This window comes from Bactrocera neohumeralis, chromosome 6 (genome assembly GCF_024586455.1).
Source record: "Bactrocera neohumeralis isolate Rockhampton chromosome 6, APGP_CSIRO_Bneo_wtdbg2-racon-allhic-juicebox.fasta_v2, whole genome shotgun sequence".
NCBI classification, from domain to species: domain Eukaryota; kingdom Metazoa; phylum Arthropoda; class Insecta; order Diptera; family Tephritidae; genus Bactrocera; species Bactrocera neohumeralis.
This window is the reverse complement of record NC_065923.1, coordinates 42,273,944-42,295,909: the sequence shown is the minus strand read 5'-3', so window position 1 is coordinate 42,295,909 and position 21,966 is coordinate 42,273,944. Positions and strand designations below refer to the sequence as shown.

General features: G+C 35.8%; 1 protein-coding gene across 2 annotated transcripts in view; it reads right to left on the bottom strand.

Annotated features, from left to right (window-relative positions):
- Positions 1-21,966, bottom strand: part of LOC126761449 (uncharacterized) — a 103,082-nt gene extending 81,116 nt beyond the window's left edge. The window contains exon 1 of one of the 2 annotated variants that reach the window (XM_050477611.1): positions 21,591-21,966. The gene's annotated coding sequence lies outside the window, so the exon portion shown is untranslated. The remainder of the gene's footprint in view (positions 1-21,590) is intronic. The other variant, XM_050477612.1, reaches the window with a different exon arrangement.

The window sequence follows — 21,966 nt, the reverse complement described above, 5'->3', positions numbered from 1 at the left end:
AACTATGCAATTTCAGTTCTAAGCTCTTGATATGTTAACATCCTTAAAACAACAGCAATGACAGCAAACAATTGAACGAAAAGCGAAAAGAAAAGGTTGTGACAAAAACACGAAAAGCTCATAACATCTAAAAATATGTGTGACATAAATGTTTATTGCTCGAAATCTGTTGGCGACAGATCACTCGTGTCGATGGCGAGTTTAAAGCTATTTTTACGACAATGCCACGCTTTCACAACGATGCCAATAGAAATAAAAGAGGTGCGATGAACACATATGCACATATTGGATTGCTCGACAATCGTGTCTGTTCATAAGGGATCGAGATTTTGACATATATATGTATGTATGTACTTAAATAGTTTTAATTGGGAACTAGGGGTCCTTTAGTAAGACAACTATAGGTGGGTAGTGGTTGGGGTTGTCTTCTCGGGTATTCGTCACTAAGTGTAGACCACCGAACTACTTGTAATTAAAATAGTCGTCGTGTCCCAAAATATTTGACTTACCATATTATATAGAGTAGGAGATTTTTACCTCTCTCATGGACGGGTCCTACACAGCGTTTGTAAGATCAATTCAGCTCTACGCCATAGTCATGTTGTAAACAGACATACTGAAATCTATCTGCTGGAAGTCAATAGAAGCGAATAAAGGTTCGCTGTGCTCTTCATAACGCGAAATCTAAGACCACTTCAACGGTGGCTCTTGAACTATTACTAAATCTGGCACCTATAGACTTCTACGCTGTGATTGCAGGAGAATTTACATTTAGAAGCATCGGGCATAGCTTGGTGGGTAACGGCGGTTTGACAAACACCGACTACATGATCCTAATTTATAATTGGTAAAGAAGGTTTAGGGTAAACACAGGAAAAGACAGTTGGTGTAAAGGTCGGGTTGCTTTTGTGGGGTGAGCGTAGAGGACTGGGTTCATGTAATTACAAAATGCCCGATGTATTCAGACATTAGGGATCTAAGTGGTATGGATATTAGCTGGACTTATGTACATTTAGATGTTAGCGGTGAGATCTCCACTAGTCGGAATGCCGAATAGTTATGGTCGTTTGCGCGTGAATTGTTTAGGCGGCGAAGGCGTTTAACAAAGAATTATGGTTAGCTTCTTGTGTGAACGGTATTTGCATGTAATATGTGTATGGGGTCCAACCCCTGGTCACCGGTCCAGAGCAGTATGGAAGCTCAACTGGTAGTAGTTTCGGCTACGAGGTCTGACCGGAGGTTTAATTCTGGTACCACGGGGATCAGAAGCTCTTGGAATTCGCTCCAACCTGATCATGTGGACTGGTCCCTCAAGGAGTATCGTGGTGTTTGTGGTTAAAACCCGAATTCGGGAAGAACTGACACTTTGTCAGTTGAATGTGAAGTGGCATTGCAAACGGAACCCAAAGTGACCCGCTGTGCTGTTGAGCGTCGAGGGGTAAGGTTGTCGTCAGCAGATACCCACAATACGCAGCCGTTTAAGCTGTCAGGCCACTGCAGTATATTTTAAGCATTGGTCTTTGCTATTGAGAAAGCTGCGAACTTAGCATCTAATGCATAAGCAGGCAACTCCAGAGATACACTACCAATAATCAAGTAGGTAATCCCGTCTCGTATATCGGCCAGAAGTCTTTTGGGCAGCAGAGTAGCAGCGGAGAGTGTCGTCAGGCGACATGACTTCTTCTGTGTTCCAGATCCAAAGAGAATCGGTAGCAATTAGATAGTGGACGAGATTGCCAAGAGTAGTGTATGGCTGTAATGCGATAACGTGACCGACATTGGCAAATCCGTGCATTGTTTTTACGACGATCTAGACAAAAGTATGGCAAGGAAGGTTACAATTCGATTGAATGATCTATCGTGATGCAAAGCGGCAAAAGGCATATGCAAAGCGGTATATCAAAAATACACTAAGTTTCTGCTCAGTCTTGGTAGAAGAGATAGTCTGAACCAAACCATATTCGAATACTCACAGGTCACAAACGACGACACACGCCTGAAGAATGGGACTGACTTATCGAGATGACTGCAGGAAATGTCAAGAGACACCAGGGAGACAATAGAGCATCCCTTGTACACATGTCCCGTACTAGCAAGACAATGCTTCAAACAATTGAGGCACCTCAGTTTGAGAGACTGGGACGGGTATCGTAAGTAAGGCCACAGAGTCTGTTGACTACTTTCATGGACTACGTAATGACACTCGATCTGGCATCGCTAAGAACCAAAACTTATCTATGCGTGGCTCACGAGCCTACCAAAGTACCCTAACCTCACCTGTATGGAGTAGAAAGAAGGAACGCTGACATATGCTGATAAAAAGAGAAAATATTATGGGATTAAGTCAATCTAAAGTCTCAAAACAGGCTTGAATTTATTCTGGGAGTAAGTTTTATTTTTCAATTTTTGTACAAAATAGCGGTCACTCGCATAATCTTCGAAGTCATTTCTTGCAATAAGGCCTTCATGGAAGACTATGGTTCTGGAAACTATTCCTGTTCTGTTTTGTTTAAAACAAAAATCGGGAAGCGAAAAGAGCTTACTTTAAAAGCGAAGTTTGCCTCTATGAAGATAATCCTTAGTTGGATATTACGTTCTTTCGTAAACTAAAAAAAATACATCGGATGAAATGTGACAAAGCTTTTCTTCCTTGCGTAGGAATTAAATAGGTTTAAGTCGTTTATGTTATTAACTAGTTTATATTGATGAATATCGTATTTATTAATTTATCATCTCTATTGCGTAAACATCATAGAATACACTAAGCTTTCAACACCCAACATCTTCAAATAAATATAAATTTACTCCACAGCCGCGTAACATTTTGATAGCCTATCAACCAAGTAAACCACTCATCTCAGCGCATAAAATTACTAAAATTTAAGTACTTTGTATACAAGCGGACACTTTATTGTTTGTATACGTTTCAGGCTTCTATTTTGGTCGGCGATTATTGACGCTGACTTTCCTGCAGTGTCTGTCTGATCCTCTTATTTAATATAATGTGGCCTCCTTTTAGCGCGCTTTCACCGCGACACTAACTCCGCCCGCCTCCTTCGCACACACGCAATTGTCAATATTTACTAGACAATATTTTCTTGTTTGTTTTTTTGTTTGTGGATCTAATTTTACTTCGTGTATTATACATTATTTTTATTTATGTATGTCTGCGCACTTTTGTGCTCGCTGTGTTTGTAGCGAAAAGTGGGGCACACAACTTTTGCTTTTCTGCTAGTTTTTTCGGCTTCCGACGTTGGCGCTGTGTTGTCGACAGCAAAAGTTTTGTCAGTGGATCCCATAAATGAAATACACCAACACACATCCACACAAACGCAGCCACGCACGAATTTATATTTCATTTTATATATTCGTATATTTTTTATGTATGTGTGTATGGAAAACTATAGAATTCGAAAACTGTATTTATATTTAGTTTAGCCCCACACTTACTCCTGATAAATTTGAAATGAATTTCATTAATTTTATTTTTATTGTATATACTTTATTTTTATTCGGTTTGTGCGAAATTTTTCGAATGGAACTTTCCAAATGAAATTGAAATTTTTGGTCACACAGAAAAAAGTTGGGATTCCGACTAGAGTTTGGGTATTTTTCACAGCACAAATATTTAGAAATTTCATAAAAATTGGCTCTTTAGCTGGAAGGGAGCTGTTCTTTTTAGACATGTGGTTTTAAAGAAGAAATTAAATGCATATAATTTAATGTTGTGGCCAAGGATTTGGCTTTGTTATATAAATAAGGAGTTTCCACTATGTTTTATAAATCATTTTTGGCCGGAACTTGAGTAAATCTCAGCAGTAAGGCCAATTTTCGAGCACTTTTTGCAACAACTGGGGTCACAATAACGCGCTGAATATTATCTTCCAAGGCATCAATAGTCTCAATCTTATCTGCGAGAACAAATGTCTTCCTATAACTCTACTAAAACTCAGACGATCTTGGAGACTACGTCGTAGATCCACGAAATATTGTTTATTATCGTCACTTTAAATGCAAACATTTTGTTTATTAACGTATCCATTGAACTATATTTTCTTGTGAAAATCGTGATCTGTTGCCAACTCGTTTCGAACCATTATTTTGGTAATACATTTACATGATTTCTGATGTAAGTCATTTCATTATGGAACAAAATTTAGTATAAATAAAGTAGTAATTGTCGAAAAGACAATCTCCGAAAATTAATGCTTTATTGAAATTCACACGTCTAACATATCACCTTTCATTATATATTAGTATATAATATAAAAATATATAGATGAATACGTATACTAACTTTTAACTATACTTCACACATTTTAAAAATATATACGCACATATCAAAACTGAAGCTTTTTTCAGAACCACCTTAGAACCAATCCGCATGAGGCTAATAAGCGAATGTGTTGCATTGTAATTTAATAGTTTTTTAAATATATATGTAAGAGCATTCATTTCTCGCATTAGATACGTAGATTGCGTTTTTATATTTCGGGCAACTCGCAACCTAGTCGTGAACATTGAAATTTTTGATGTTATTCATACTTAGAACGTTTTGACATACGAGCGCTACTTGTGTTGTTCACAGTAACCTAAAATATTCATGTCGAACAAAAAAATCTAATTATATTTTAAATCAATTTTTTAGATGAATCTCCATCATGTTATACATACTCAGAACATTTTGACAAACTAGCGCGTATTCGTGTTGTTTACAGTTACTTAATACATTCTTCTCGGCCAAAAATTGAAATTAAGTTCTCGCGCGATTGTTTTTTACAACTTTCGACGAGGATTACCTTAGCAACAGTGTTTCGATGAACTTAGTTCAAATTTTAGTGATGAAGCACCATTAAGAAACAGTGTTTACCGACGGTACGGTGAATCCAATCGAGGTCGGAGATCACTCCAAGACGAGTTTCGTGGAGGTCGTCCAAAACTAGTTCTTGTTTCAGAAACTATTGATGCTGCGCGCCAATTAATATTTCAAGATCGTCATGTGACCCATCGTGGGATTGAGAAAATTATAGATATTAGCAAGACTGGCATACATTCAAGATTGCATGAACATTTCATTGTAACAAAAATTTTTCACGTGGGATCCCACACAATTTGGTGATCACTCAAAAGAGGCAAATATACGATAAAGCTGCTTTGAAACATCGCTATAATAACGTGGTATGTGATGAATCGTGGATTTACGCGTATAAGCCCGAAAGTGATGAGCAGTCGACTGTATGGTTTTTTCAAAATGAGACAAATCTAACAAAAGCTGTTCGACTACGAAGTAATTCCTAGCCAATGGTTGCTTGTTTTTGGAAAAACGGAACATGTTGCCACTGCACTAGAATAACGCCAAACAGTAAATTCTGAGTAGTGCATAATCCTTATTGTGCCACTTGTCTTGCAAGAAATCTGCAGCCACCAAGCACGGATCACCCTGGACCACAACAATGCAAGTTCTCACACAGTGACTGAAGCAATTGAAACAAATGCATTTTTGAGCACTCAAAACATCCATTTGATGAGTCATCCACCTTATAGTCCTGACTTAGTACCGAAAGACATCTTTTTATTCCAGTTCGTAAAGAATAAATTAAGAAGTCAACGTTTTTCGGCACCTGAAGAGGCAGTTCATGCATTCAGAACGCATGTTTTGGAGATACTTCAATCAAAGTGGTAAAAGTGCTTTGAGAATTTGTTAAAATGCCTGCAAAAGTGTATATATCTTATTGCAGAACATTTTGAAAGACAATGAATCAATTTTCGATAATGATTATATGTTTTTGCTCTCTAATCCCGAAATATAAAAGGCAACCTACGTAGTATGAAACTATCAGCAGTAGCTCCAGTTCTTTAAATATAACATCAAAAATTGGAAAGGCAGTCTCGTGGCACCTAATAAACTAGCAGTGGCAAAACTATTTCAATATCTCTAATCATCATTCATCACAAGAGATACCTTTCAGCGTGCATACTCTGCAAGTAACGTGGTTAAAAAAGCTTTACTTGCCTACAAAACAGCTTTAAGTGAGCACTACGTCATAAAATCGATAAGTCTACCATAAAGGCCGCCTGCATTTCCACCCCTTAAATAAGAACTCTATTTATTGTACAATATTTAAATTATTTGAACATTCGTAAACAAACTGCGCAGTAACTTTCAAAGAGAGCCTGTGAAAATTAAATTTCCAGTAAAATTATATTACCTAAATATACAAATACCACGATTTAATTACAACAATTGCTCGCATTAGTATTTGACTTTAAAAACTTTAACGTATTATCAGCAAGTAGATGAAATCAGCGTGTAATTACAGGATAATTCGTTTAACTGCAATCATACAATAACAACTAAAAGAACAAAACGACATCAGCTGCCAACGCTCACACGCAATTTATACAAATAAATGAGAATACCATAAATATATGCATATGTATTGGTGTATATGCTCAAACCACGCAGAGAGTGGAAATGGTTAAGAGTGCAAACCTGGTACGAAATCATTCTAAACATATACCTTAACTGATGAAAGATATCTGTTGCAAAAGGACTTAAACAATTGGGTTGCTTAGTGTGATAGAAATGATTTGCCATTGAATATCATCAAAACATGTTGTTGTTGTTGTAGCGGTAGAATTCTGCCGAGTTGACAGTCCTTGGCCGGATAAAAATCCGGGTCCGTTCCGGTTACGTAGACCCGACTGTCGTGGGAACATGTCGGACGATGCGCTTTACCCGTAGATCCATCCACCACTGTCGCTATGTAATAAAAAAATCTATATAATACAGCAAGTTTTAAACTTTTTTCATTTGGTAGTTACTATGGACCCGAAACTTTAGTCGTCATATTTACTATATAGAACGGTTTTGAAAGCAAAAGGTGTTCTTATTATTTTTTTTTTTTTTTGTTAAAGAACTTCGAGATATTACTAAAATACTTTTTACAACTTTGGTTAGGCCTAAATTGGAATATGGCTCTGTGGTCTGAAACCTACCTAGTTACCAAATACATACTGACAAGTTAGAGTCTGCTCGAAAACTATTTTACTTTTCGCCTTAGCGCATTTCCGATGGGATTCTATATTAAATCTAACTCCACTCACACAGTCACAGGAAAATGCTTGGCATATCATTCTTAGTGAACGCCCTGATGGAAAACTTTGCAATTCTTTCCACTGGTCTGAAGCTAAATTTAACATCTTTGCTTGTATTTTAGATCCTTAATTTTGTAGATTAAATATTGAACTAAATGAATTTTTCTCACATCTTCTCCAATTTTTCCTATGGGGCGTTTACTCAGTAATCTATCTATTATGTATGCACTTGCGAGCGAGCATCCGTGCATATTGTGCAGTTGCGTATGTAGTGCAGCCAACTTCAATGCTAAACTGCTAAATTTATGCATACAGTTGTGGTACACACAACAACGCTGAAATAACACGCCAAATGACACCGCATCGACAAAACGATATTGTCACAAAATGTTGCACGTTAAATGTGCAATAAGAGTGTATATGTTACATATCTGTAAGCGTTTATTTGTAGTAAAGTTACTATAGTAAAATGTGCTAGGGTGGTTCGGAATTGTATACTAAAATGAAAATTAAATATTTTTTGGTTTAAAGTAGTGATAACTTTGAAACCTAAGTAGTCAGGATTGATGTATAATGATCCGTTGCGATATCTAGAACTCTTATAAAATTGATTTATCCTCAAAAATGACAAAGCGCTTCTAGCCGATTTTGTTGAGACGAACTATGTCTCCTGGTTCGCCCAAAGTATGACTTGTCAAGGTGTTTCAACTTCAGTCTTTCAAGAAATGGACAATGGAGGAAAAGTACCTGGATATTTTCAGCTCACTTTTTTCCATTTATGATCATTTGCGTCCGACAATGTTTAGTAAGATCTCCTGCAATTGCGCCAAGATGCACTTTGCTAGGGGCCAGTAATTAAAAAGATCTAATATGTTGTACTCTAGGCCAAAAGGATCTTGCAATGACTCAGACCGTCAACCAGCGATTGCTAAATGCCAAAATGCAACCGAAGTGTCAACTCGGGCGCCCTTCTGGCTAGATTACGGACTTCCAGTTTGCAGTGGTTCCGCTATGACCAGGCATCTAAACGAATCTGATAATGAGTTAGCTTGCGAGTCAGCGTTAGTATTGCCGCTCTGCTATCGGAGTGAATTCGCATCTCCCTGAGAGAAGTTACACTGCGTAGCAGTAAGTCTATTACTACTTTAATAGCTGCCATAATTTCGGGCATATGAGTGCATACGTAAGACTTTTTTAATCGACTTGACATTTTCATACGACCTTATTAGATACTTTCTTTATGATTATGAGCGAAGGAAAACAATTTTGGCTAAATGCCATTTTATTGTTTCACATAGTTGTCATCAATAAATATAATTTTTGCAGTATTGTTGTTATTTTGTTTCAAAGAAGAGCTAAGTCTCAGCAATTTCTTCGCACTTTCTTGAGTTTGGGAGAATACGGATCATTTGAAGCCATTCGAAGCCCAATTAATTCAATTTGAGTTTTCATTAATTTGAATTACAGTAAATTGGCGATGGTGGTATCTCACTGACTCCTTAACTCAGAGCCTTTATATATTCACGTTGTTCTGATGGCTTTAAGGCGTCAGCTGTCTAAATGTCAATTTCATTTATGTTTGAAATTTTGTCTTGTCGGTTAAGGGTTTACATGGGTTTACGGGTTTCAAAAATCTATTTTACATAGGTCTTTGAGATACAAGTTTTAAACACTTGGACAAAGGATTTTTTTTCGTTACAACTATTAAAAAAAAATGCCGCGAAATTTTTGTCCAAGTTCTAAGGTTTTAACTAAAACAAATATTTTTTCACTTTAGAAGATCTTGTAAGGAGTTATCCTGCCAAAGGGGCGCATCTTTTTTCTGAGAGATCACCGGAAAAGGCGACGCAAGTTAAAAATATTTTTACCCAAACATTACAGAATTTCTTTGTTAATACTTAAAAATAAAGAATTTAATAAAATATTGAATTTTTTATATGAAAAAAACAATTGAAAAAAATGCTGCTTTTTAACCGAGGAAACCCATGTAACCCCCCAGTGAAGACCTTGTTGAAATTTTTCATAGTTTTTCTTAAAAAGATGGCTTTGAAATCGAAGGTTTTGATAAAATGTTTACTTCGACAACTTCGATACTAATTTTTTCATAAATTATAAAATCATAAAATCAAGGCAAATTGTGGTAAAAATTAGACGTAAAATTATACTGTTTTGTTTACAGCTTTGCCAAAGGTTCATATTTTTCTTCAAATCCCTATACTAATCACGACCAATACTCATCTACTCACCGATGAAATTTGAGTTTTTGATTTAAGATGAATCTTTCGGGTTTTATGCTGATCACTGCGAGGAGACATTTTTGGGCAGTGCCGCCAACCAATGGTGGAATTTCCAAAAAAAAATTTGGAAAAATTGAATTATTCAAACGTTGCTCTTTTATATGCTCAAAAGTGATCAAAAATTAATTTATTTATTTAGGGTACTCACAACCCGTCATAAAGCATCGTAAAATCATAAAATTATAAATTTTTACACTGGTTAAAAAATTTTGTTGTTGGATTACATACAAAAATGAGTTTACACATTTAAAATCTTCAATGCTATTATTACAGATCGTTATAACTTATAACTTTATGAGACTATATGAAACCCCTAATTAAATGAAAAAATTGGTGAAAAGAATTACTTTTTCGTCCGTCAATAACCCCTTAACACTCATAAAACCATTTTTGCTTTTTGGCAACAGCATTAATTTTGAAGTTCAGGTCGAACAAAAAAGCATTTGGAGGCGCTTTATTATGCAACTGGACGAACTTTTTAGTCCGCCTGGCTAACATTTTATATGCAAAATAACTTAACATCACTTTTCATAAATTTACAGGCGAAGGTAACACGTTTTAATAGAAACCACTCAAAGGGAAACAAAATTTGAGTTTTGGTTATAAAATGGTTATATATTGGTTATCATACACTCTCTATTGAAACAAAATTTGAGTTTTGGTTATAAAATAGCTATATATTGGTTATTATATCTGATAGCAATTTTTGATTTTTTTTTTGATGATACGCTGATTTGCATTTTAGGTGGCGATATGTACATCTATAATAGTGTAAATATTTTTTTATAAAAATAGAACTACCCTAATTTGAAAGTGTATGAGCTCATTCGCCGAAAATCCTTGCCAACAACAGCAATTAAAGCACAACTACAATTTTATTAGAAATATACATATGCAGTTATGTTAAACAAATACAGTTGCTTATATTTCCAACTAAAAATGTTCTATATATACACATATATACATATGTATGTATGGATACATAAATGCATATAGTCATAAGAACGATTTGCACACGAGCAATTTAGCAAACTAATTGCATTAAATGTTGCACAAGTGCACTTGTTTTATAGCAAACGCACGCACACCCACACAAACACACGCGCCTCACACACCGACACATGCATAGACTTTTAGGTGTTGCTGCCGCTGTGGATGTATGTGCGCCCGCCGTAATTAGAAAATTCACAGTTATCACATTATAATTCAGCGCTGCGCTCCTGTGAAATATGTGTGAAATGCAAATTTAATCACGAGTGCATGCGCACACCTACACACCCACACACACACATGCACGCAATGAATAAGTAAATGCCGTTATTGTCACATGTTACGTAAAAACCAACAGACTGCCACTTCAACACACAGTTGTGTTGGTGCAACAATGACGGCGTAAAACTGTTGACACATGCAAGCGCTTGTTGTTGCACTTTTTGATGGCCAGTGATGTAAGCGACCACATCAAAGCGCCATAGCAGCACCAACAGCACCAGCGGCAGCAGCAGCAGCAACAACAAAGTAACGACAATATTTTGGCGCAACAAAATTTCAAATGGCAGCGCTTAGTCAGTGGCAATAACAGCATTTGCAATAAGTTCAACAGAAATGCAAAATGCATTACAAAAGCACATGAGCAACAACAACAGCAACATGACAGCACTTCATCCGTTTGGTGGTCGTTGGCGGCAATGGTGATGACGCCAATAAAAATTAATTGCGTTGAAAAGTTTTCACTTTTGCGAATGTGTTGCATGTGTGGCCGACATGCATGTTGCATGTTGCAGGTCACTTCTATGTATTTTTATGTGTCAGTGTTTTTGCATTAGGTCAGCATTGGCTGAATATAAAATAATTGTCGTTTGAATGCAAATGGCTCTATTTAATATTCTTACTTCATTTTTCTAAGCTCAGTTAGAACTCTCTGAAACTCATCAAAAGAAACCACAAAAAAATTGTATAAAATATTTCAATATTTTCATGACAATATAGGGACACAGTCCCACATATAATATTCAAAGTATACATATGTATTTATTCCAAACCCTGCAATAAACGTTGAGTCTATCTCTTTACACTGTACAATTAAAATTGAATTAGCCTTCATTACAAGCGTTTTTTATACGATTAGGTATTAATTAGTTCCAAAGGAATAGCTTTACTATATGATTATTGATTATTTTTAATTTCGACAAGAAACAAGAAGCTATAATACCCTTCACAAAGAAAAAAATTGTCCATACAACGACATGATTTTGATCGTTCTGTTGAAATGTCAGCTATACGCTATTAGTGGTCTAATATTGGTGGTTTCGAAAAACAAGCAACTTCTTAGGAAAAAGAGATCGTGTGCAAAAGTTTAGAATATCAAAAACGTTCGAGTATATACAGAAAGGCGAAAGGCTCCGCTGATTACTTATATGCGTCAGCAGTGATGAATACCCTGTTCAGGGAAAAAAGTGAATACGGCCATTATATTCCATCAGGGTTGGACCTAAGTGGACAACTTGTCAAAGTTACAATGAAGAAGATGAGAAAAACACATCTCCTTTACGGTCCAGCTGTTGCCATACTCACTACGAATTCGGCAAATCGCTTAGAATAGAAATGTGCCGTCTCAATAAAATTATGGTTGGGCGTAGGCGTTTTATCGATATGCGACGGTCTTTTTGATTCACAGCTAGGTGTTCTGGGCATCACAACGGACAAGCGTTTTTAATTGTTCACATGTGATTATTCATGGTCTCACGCGAAATCAGCCCATTTGCCACACCTAACTAAAGGTTTAAATAAAATATTTTTGCCTAAAATTTTGCAACGAAAAATTCTATTTAGAGTTAGATGGGGAAATTTGAAGCATAATCCATAATGGATTGTCATTATCATCACAGCCGATTGGAAGTTGCACCACGACAACGCCTCGGCACACACCGCCTTTCTTATGAACAGCTACCTATAAGACCGGCATCCCAACACTTCCGCAGCCGTCCTTCTGCATAGATGTGGCCCCGGGACTTTTTTGTTTCCATGCCTGAAAAGGCCGATGAAAGGCAAGCAATTTGAGATGACAAGTGAGATCCAAGCAGCATACAATGCTTAAAAATCGCGCTAACAGCGCTGCATCGACGCAGAAGGAGCCTATTTTGAAAGTTTTTAAAGAATTGTAACGATTGGTTCAATAAATTTTTTTAAATCGACTCAGTTCTATTACTTTCCTGACAAACCGTGTATTTAGGTAGGTAGAGTGGCGTTCAGACGTTCCTTGTTATGAAAACACTTTTTTCAGATCAAGAAGGCCTTCTTTAATTCTGTGATCTCCGCTTGGCGGCCACTGCATTAGTATATTTTATACTTAATATAATTAGTAGTAAATTGACTTTTCTATAAACGTAACTTTATGGAAATTTTAACTTTTAGAAAGTAACTTAAGGAATTCCAAAGACTTTTTAATAAATTTTATGGAACTTATGTTATCCTTAAACGTCTTCTCTACAAATGAAATAGTACGTTAACTGTGCTTAAAAGCACTAGAACTACACCATCTAGGGAAAAGTAGATATAACTAATTTTCTAACTTTATTTCCACCATAAACATGTATTTATATATGATTTGAGTGTATGTTTAAGTACATACATACATATATGTGGACTATTTACCTATTCACAGACCTTGCTTCGCGTGCATTTTTGTGGCTTACTCGTGTAATTTCTCCCACTTTAATTGCATACAATTGTAATTGTGTTTGGTTGAAAGCTTTGTTTGAGGACATTTTTTTCGCTCTGCATGGGGCGTATGGCTTATTATGTAGTTGTTTTGTTTAATATTCCTTTTAGGATTGTAAACATGAAGCCGTGGAGAAAACAAACACCACAACAACGCGATTAAAACAATTCAAGGCTGTCATGAATTTGCTTTTTGACGTCAAACGCTTTACCACCCAGAGGCATATTTACTTTGCTTATGACAAAGACAAATCGATGGCAATGAAGCCATTTCTCTCATGTAAAAATGTATTTAAATCTGAAGTTTGTTTGATGTCAGCAAATTTGCTTTAATATTTTGTATGTGATCACATTAAAAAGTAAGTAGGATTGTATATATTGCTTATGGTTTGGATGTGCTGAAGTTTTCCAAAGGGACAAATATATTTTCTTCATTCAAAATAATAATAGCAACACAACACTGGTAAATGAAGGTTTTCTGGAGTTGTTTCATTTTAATTGATCTTTTAATTTGAATATCATAAAATGAATGATGGAGAGAGTCTCTAAAATTGAGCTGAAGCATAAAGAACAATAATGTATTTTTTCTTCCCAAATTTATCGAAAAAGTTGTTTTGCGAGGAGTCCTTCGTCACTTTACTTTAATATGAAGAAAATCTCCGCCGAAAGTCAATGTATTTTGATGAAAGTTTATGGTAAATACACTCTAGATGAGTCCAAAGGGCTTGCACTATTTAAAAGTGGTGATTTTGGCTTGGAACATGAAGAACAGCGTGAGCGGCAAAACATGTTTCAAGATGAGAAACTGGAAACATGAATTTTAGAAGATTATTGCCAAGGTTTGCAGAACCTTTGGGAGTAACTCAAGCAGCCATTTGAATACATTTTAAAGCAATTGGATATATTTAAAATCAGGGAAATTGGATGTTACACGAATTGAAGTCAGTAGACGTTGAAAGACGATTTTGTAATATACATATATCAGAAATACTCAACAGTTAGCCATGGCGTCAAATCATTGATCTGTATTAGGTGGGAAAAGAAGGCGGTGCTCTATTTAGAGCTTTTAAAATTGACAGAAACCATTAACTGGACACGCTCCCGAAAACAAATTATCAAATTGAAGCAAGCGATTGCCAAATAGCTCCCAGAATTTGCGACTTGATACGAAGTAATAATTTTCAACATGACAACACCTGGCCTTATTTTGCAAGACCGGTTAAAAACTATGGGTTTGGAAAACAGCGACTGGAATGTTTTGCCTTACCCACCTTGTAAACCAATGCTTGACGCTTCTGACTACCATTTGTTCCGGTCGATGCAGAATGTCTTCACTGAAATAAGTTTCACATCAACCGGCGCAATTTCTCTGAGATGGAATCCACAAATTGCCAGAAATATTGAAAAATATTAGGCTACAGATGGGCAATACTTTGAATAACACTATTATAGAAGTTTTTCTTAAATCAACGTTCATATTTTGAAAGAAAAACAGCGCATTCATTAGGTTAATCTTGTAGGCCAATAAGCCACGCACAGATGACGTTTTGGTGCTTTGTGATACCAGATGGAGTTCAGTTGCTAGGTCCATGAGGAGTAGTCATCTCTTAGGCTGCCTCCGCTTGACGCGAATTTGAACAGACTCTGCGGCTTCACTTTTGATACCTTCTCTGGTGTATCATACCGTAAGGAGCCCAGATGCTTACAGCATAGTCTTGTCAATGCAGGACAAGTGCACAAGAGATGCTCCACTGTTTACATCTTGCTCTGCTCTAGACATCTCTTGCCCTGCTTTAGACATTTCTTGCAGTCTTCTCGTTCTGTCAGCCCCATCCTGCGAACTAGTTCGCCACTAGACAGTGACCCAGTTAGTATTCCGATCATGTTCCTACAGTCTCTTCTATCGAGTGCTAATAGGAATTCTGTGTACTTCCGATCTACCCTTTGCACATGGTAGCTCGTTCCATCGGGTTTTGATTTTCTTTAACATGCTTCTGTCGGGATCGTCGTATAGCAATACAAGGGTTTCCCAATGTTGATCACGTTTTCGAATGTCAGCCATTCTTAGCAATTTCGTCCACTAGTTCATTGTCCTCGATGCCTTTGTGGCATGCCACCCAGTAGAAGTGAAGTTTCTTGCCTCTGGCAACAACTTTATACTGCTGTCCTGCTTCCCAAGTCACTTCCGATACGCGATACGAGGTTACTGCCTTGATTGCTGCTTGGCTGTCTACGTAGGTGTTGACTTGTGAGATGATAGCATTCATTTTGAAATCTACATATGTATTTACTAATGAAACTTAGGAAACTGAGTTAGGCACTTTTTTGTTCTCCTTGAATATGTTGAAACACGTTATAAAATGTTCATATTAGGATTTTAAGAATCTTTGGCTTAAAGTTGAAATTTTTTCCATAAACTGTGCATATTTACGTACGATGGTGAACTGTTAAAGCAGAACGTTTTCTTTATTAGTAGAAATTTAGAACGAAGCAAGCTTCTTAGGAGATCTAAGACAATGGTATATACTGTCCACCGAAAGTGTGAAAGAGTAAAGAAATAGTAAAAAAAATTAACCTTCTGAATAACTGCGAAACCACAGAAATGCCGTGAGTCAATACAAGCAATATTATTTAAAAGCAAAAAATTCTAATAATGAATGCTTTTTGCACCGTTATTTCAAATGCGCCGATTAGTCATTCTTACAAAGTATTCCACAAGCAAGTACAGTAATACAAAAAGAAGAGAAATGCATCTGACCTACTTTCATATGTAGCCTTATGGTGCGTTCACATACAAAAGCACATACACACTTACTCATGCACACATACACTTACGAGAATTCGCCAGCACTGTACGTGATTGCTATGCTGATTGCCAATGCATAAAGTTCAAGTTCAACGGATGACTCAAAATTTACAACTGCAATGAAGTCACGCGCCAACAAAACCAACAAAAGCCATAGCATACATAAGATGAAAATAAAGAGCGACAAAAACAAAATCTATAAGAACTAAAGGTAATGTCGTACAGCAGGAGACGGCAACGAAAGCGACGCGATAAAATGGCAAACCAGTTGAAATAAGCCACTACTACTTACAAAAAAAGAAGTTTTTCATGTCTAAGTGTGTGTGTGTAGAAGCTCATATATACATAGAATACACACACACACGTATAAGCAAAGTAGTTTTGTGTTTTTTCACTTCCTTCTTTCTGCGTTTTCTTTGTTTACGTAATTTTGCGTGGTGTGATGATCTCATCCTACAGAACAGAGATAATTAAGAGAGTCCTTGAATTTTGTATGACCCGCATTTTTGTACAGCTACTTATGCAGCTACAGAGCTACAATTCCATACATTTGTGTGTGGGGTGTATATGTGGGTGTGGGTGCTGTGGTGCTGCCGTGAAACTTTTTGAGTAAGCAAGCCAAACCGAAAAAGTTGTGCGTAAAAATTAATTTCAATTGTTTAAATAAATAACTCGGTGCTCAATGTGGCTAAGCAGCTGCCTTGTCTGCAATTCCCCAAGAGCCACAACAGCATGGCTGACTCGTGTCCTGGCAATAAAAACAATTAAATAATGACAAATGTAAATAACAACAAATGCCAGCAGCAAACATTCCTTTACACACACATATACATACATATCATTATGCAGTTGTATGCGTGTGCCTGTTTCTTTAAGCTCGCACAGTGTTTATTTTTATAAGCAACTCACGCTGCAAGCGTCTGCGTGCCGTATTGGCCCCTCGGCTGACGGGCGCTGTCGCACTGAGCGGCCGGTGGAACTGGCGCGCTTCTGCAGCTTCATTATTGATTCGCTTTATTTATAGTTGCATTTATTTCCACAATAAAAGATTTTATCGATTGTTTTCTTCATCAACTCAGCGCCTACACACACACACACACACGCTCGCACTCATTTAAAATCAAATCGGGAAAAAACTCAAATGAGAACAAACGGTAGCAAAAAACGCGCTTTCAACGCTTAAATTAAGCGAGTACAAATCTTATTGCCCTCATGTGGATGCAACAAATGTTTCATTCATGCAACCAAGTAATTTATAGATTTTACACATACTAAGCTATTTATGTACTGCTCACATTTTTATGCTCGCTTATATGTACAGTATGGTGTCAAAAATCAGAATCACAGAAAAAATTTTCAATTAATTTATTTTAAATGCGTATTCTATGCAGCCTAGAAATTTCGAAAACTCAAAATTTTTTCACAATTCGGTAGTTTGTATATTCAAAACTATCTCACAAAAGAGTTCTATAAATTTAAATTTTTTCCTAAAAAATATTAACCTAAAAATTACAAAAAAAAATTTGTTTTTTTGAAAAATATTTCCCGACATTTTTTTTGCTTCAAAACTATCTTAGAAAAAAATTTTCAAACTCAAATTTTTTTCCGAAATTATAGCCGTTTTAGTGTCATGGCAGTTGGAAAAAGTAACGCCTTTTTCTGAAAACTACTATTTTCGAAGCAGCTGCCTCAATACTTCTAGTTTTAAAAAGTTGATTTACTGATCACGACGAAGTTCAAAAATTAGTGATAAAATCGAGGTTTAAGGTTTGACAACTTCTTTTTCCATTTTTTTAAATTTTTGTTTTCTGAACCATCAACATCTCAAGAATATTTTGTTAAAGTTTTAGGTCATTCGCAGAAAAACTAACGAAGTTACAGCAGGTTGAATAACGGTACCTCTAACTACCTGCGCTAAGTGTACAAAACTTTGAATCGATTTTCCCAAATATGTCATTTTTAAAGTCGGTGACCAACCTACAGAAAAAACTGCTGCATCGATCGTTTTGAAATTTTGTACAAATATTCTACTTATATATAGCTCTCGAATGACGTCGAGTTTTTCCAAAAATTTTGATTTCTAAGAATTTTACAATAACAAATAGGACGATTTTTTCGTCCAAAATCGTCATTTTGGCTTGAAAATGGTACCAAAAATTGAAAAATTGAAAAATTAAAAAAAAACTCGACGTCAATTGAAGGATAAACTAATAAACTAAAAAAAGCATTTTAACTTTTTTGGTTTCAGATGATCCAGTGATGCTGTAGGCTGGTCACCGCACAACAACTTTTTTCCGAAGTGCCTGCAGAGATCGACGATAAATCCGTTATTCCTCGCTATTTTTCGATAAAATTTTTTTTAAGTATCCTTCAAATGTTGTACTTTCATATAATAATAAGTAAAATAAACCTACAGCAATAATTTTTTCTAAAAAAATTCACGAAAAAAGGTCTTTTTTCGACGAAACAAACCTAACCCCCCCCCCCCCTTGAGGCATTTAATCTCGTCCGTCTATTGTCCCTTTCAGAAATCTTATTAGGTAACGATTTCAGCGACTTGCGTATTTCTTGAACAGATTCGGTAACAAAGCGAAGGGTACTTTGGCAATCTTCTTTTCCCGGAATCCCTTAAATGTAACAATAAGTTCAAGTTAAATTTTGGCGGCCTATAGTTTTGCATTTTACATCCATATTTTCGTTTCAGCATACCTCGGAGAACAGCGAATTTTTTAATATTCTCTCATACTCCTACCAGATATTTACATAAGTTGGATTCGATTCGTTACTCCCAGCAATTTGGAGAAACTGAGGCCTGTTTTGACCAAAACCAATGACGAGTTGATGATTCAGAGCAGTGTTTGGAGATATTCAAGCGCAATAAACACGAGTTTTTGTTTCGATATGTGACAATGGATGAAACATGGCTCCATCATTGCAATCCGAAGTCCAATCGACAGTCATTTGATTGGACTACATAAGATGAATACGCTCCAAAGCGTGTTACAGCGCTACAGCCGACTGGCAAAGTGGAGTCTCTATTTAAAGTTGCGCAAGGAATAATTTTTGCTGCACTTCGAATTGCTTTCACATCCTCGTAATCTCCAGACTATTTACTGTTCCCAGATCTCAAAAGCATGCTCGCTGGGAAGAAATTTTCGTCGAATAAGGCGGTGATCGCCACGGATTGTTAAAATCCGAGACCGTTCCGGTTACGTTGACACGATTGTCGTGGGAACGTCAAACAGTGTGTCTCGTATTGAATGTAACTGCATAACTTTGTTGCTACTTTTGAATGTAACTCTTTTACTTAACATTATATATGTATAACTATTTATACCGAATTCGTATAAAATTTCGATCAGAACTTCTATAACTATAGATAATATTATCTTTATGCTTCTCATGTTCCACACATGACTGTATCTATGCATCTGCTGTCATGTTTCGCCTGGCAGCCAAGCGTCCAACCGTAGAGCGCACAACTATCAATAAACGAACCAAATCCTCGGTAACCGCAAAATTTGCACAACATTCTGTGTTGTTGTTGGCCACATTGCAGATGCAACATGTGCGCGAGCCTGCAGACTATCGTATTTCAGCGCAGGAAATTTGCAAAACCGAAAAAGAACAAATAAATGCCTGCTTGCGGCCGCATACTGCATGCTACTTAATTTTTGCAAAAACCGCACTGATTCGCTAAGTGAATATATCAGCGTAAACTAGCTTCAGTGTTTATGTTGTTTTTTACTTTTTTTTGGTTTTGCTATTTTTTGTTGCGTGCTTTTCCACTTAAGCATCATGATTCTTTGCATTTGGCGCGCTTTCGCATAATTTCAGGGAATGAAAATAGCAAGCCAATTACTGAATGGATTAACTTGAAGGCGAAATGGTAAAAAATTTAAATGATGAGAAAGTGTACAGAAGTTATTAAATCAATGCTTACTTTATTTGCATAAATCTGATTAAAATATTTTTTTTATAAAAAAATAATTATTTAATTTTTGCATTTGTGATATTTGGAAATAATAATATCAACATTATTTTAACACCTGCTAATCACAGGCTAATTTTGAGAGAAAAAAATGCCCATGTAGAAGAACCGTTAACGTTGTTCTTTTATACAGGAAGCTTTTTCTTTTAATTAATTTTATGTTTTTATTTTTTATTTTTTTTTTTTGAAAATTTAGTTTTGTATAATTTTTAAGGCTTGGAAGTCATATAATAATTGCACTGACAATTTTACTTAATTTTTATTTCGTTAAAAAAAAATATTTTTAGTAAGCATTTTATTTATACAAAAAATGTTTCTCTCAATCCATTTCTTTTTTTTTACTTTTAATTTTTTAAAGCTTGGAAGCCAAATAATTACTTAAATAGGTCCAAAAAAAAATACCTTAGAGGTAGATTTCGTTCGTTGTACTACCTAAAACCTCCTATATACTGGATCATAAAACCCCTACAAATATCGGCTAGACAATGGAGAAGAAAGTGTCTGTATGTTTCCACCGCACTCTCCTCCATACATCTTTAATAACCAGCGTCCGACAAGACAAATTAATATCTATTGGATAGTGCCCAGTAAGAACTCCTTAATGGGCAAAGCAACTTTCAATCTGTTTATAACTTTTTCTGTGAAAAAAATAGTTATACCTTGAAGAGTATATAAGTATTTGCTACGAAGTTTATAACACCGACAAGCAAACGACGAAGATTTGTATAACTTGTATATAAATAGTCAGCATAGCGAGCTGTGTTAATTTAGCCATGTCCGTCTGTCCACCTGTCTGAATTACTTGGGATATCGACCTACAATTTTGCACATGTCATGAGAGAAGAGTCATAGTAGCTGTCGGAGCCACTGTTATCAGATCACTATAGTCTATAGCAACGATACAAAAAGACCTATCTGAATCAAGTTCTCGTGTGGAAAACTTTTTTATTTGACGAAATTTCTTCACAAAATTGGGCATAGAATATTCCCAAAAGCAAAGCTACAATCTCAGTAAAAAGACTCTCAGATCAGACCACTATAGCATAGAGCTGCCATACAAACTGATTAGTCAAAATCAAGGTCTTGTATGAAAAACTCTTTTATTTGACAATATATATTCCCCAAACTTGGCACAGATACAAAAAATTTCGAATCAGACCTCCTTGGATTAAATCTTCGTTACAAACTAAGCGTTCAAAATGAAGTTCTTGTATGAAAACAATTTGTATTTGTGTAATTGACATTGTATTTAAACCATCAGCATAAGAAATATTTAAGTATACACTTAAAAAAAAAAAACAATTTTTAATTTTTATAAAAGAAATCATTTAAAATATGACGATATTTTGCATATCCCTTCCATTAAAATCAGAACTATTTGTTTTATTATTTTTATATATTTAAACAAGTATTTTAAAAATGTATCTGTGTGTATTATTTTTATAATGGCAAGTATTTCTTTTTTTGTTATATGCACGAAACTTAACCCACAAGTCAGTGTAAATTTCTTTCAGAAAAAATATTTCTAGAAAATGTTCTCAATTTCATGCTTTCAAATCCAAAATTATTTACACAAATATATGACCTTGAGTTGTGATCTCTTAATACCACACATTAATAATTTTTTAATTTTATTTCAAATCATTTCTATATTAAATGGTAAGAATCAAACACACACCAGAATTTTCGCGCACTTCCTCCTGCTGCTACTTCGCCTTCCGTCACAAGTTTCTCGCCAAAATTCACTGTCACTATTTCTATTTCAGAAAACTTCACAGTTTAATTTAGCGTATCTTTTTACCAAATATTTGTTTACCTTCTTTTATGAACGTTAATCGTTTGATTTCAATTCAAACAACGCAAAACAATCCGTTGTGTTTGGCAAAAGCCACAAAATTTACTTTGAACGCGCACACACACACATAAACACAGTCACCGTCTCACGGACAGTAAAAGTCACTCGAAGAGCAGGCAGCTTTGTTAGCTTTAACGTTCCGCGTTCTGCGCACGAAATCAACTTAACTGTCAGCCGTCAGAATTAAAACTGAACCAGT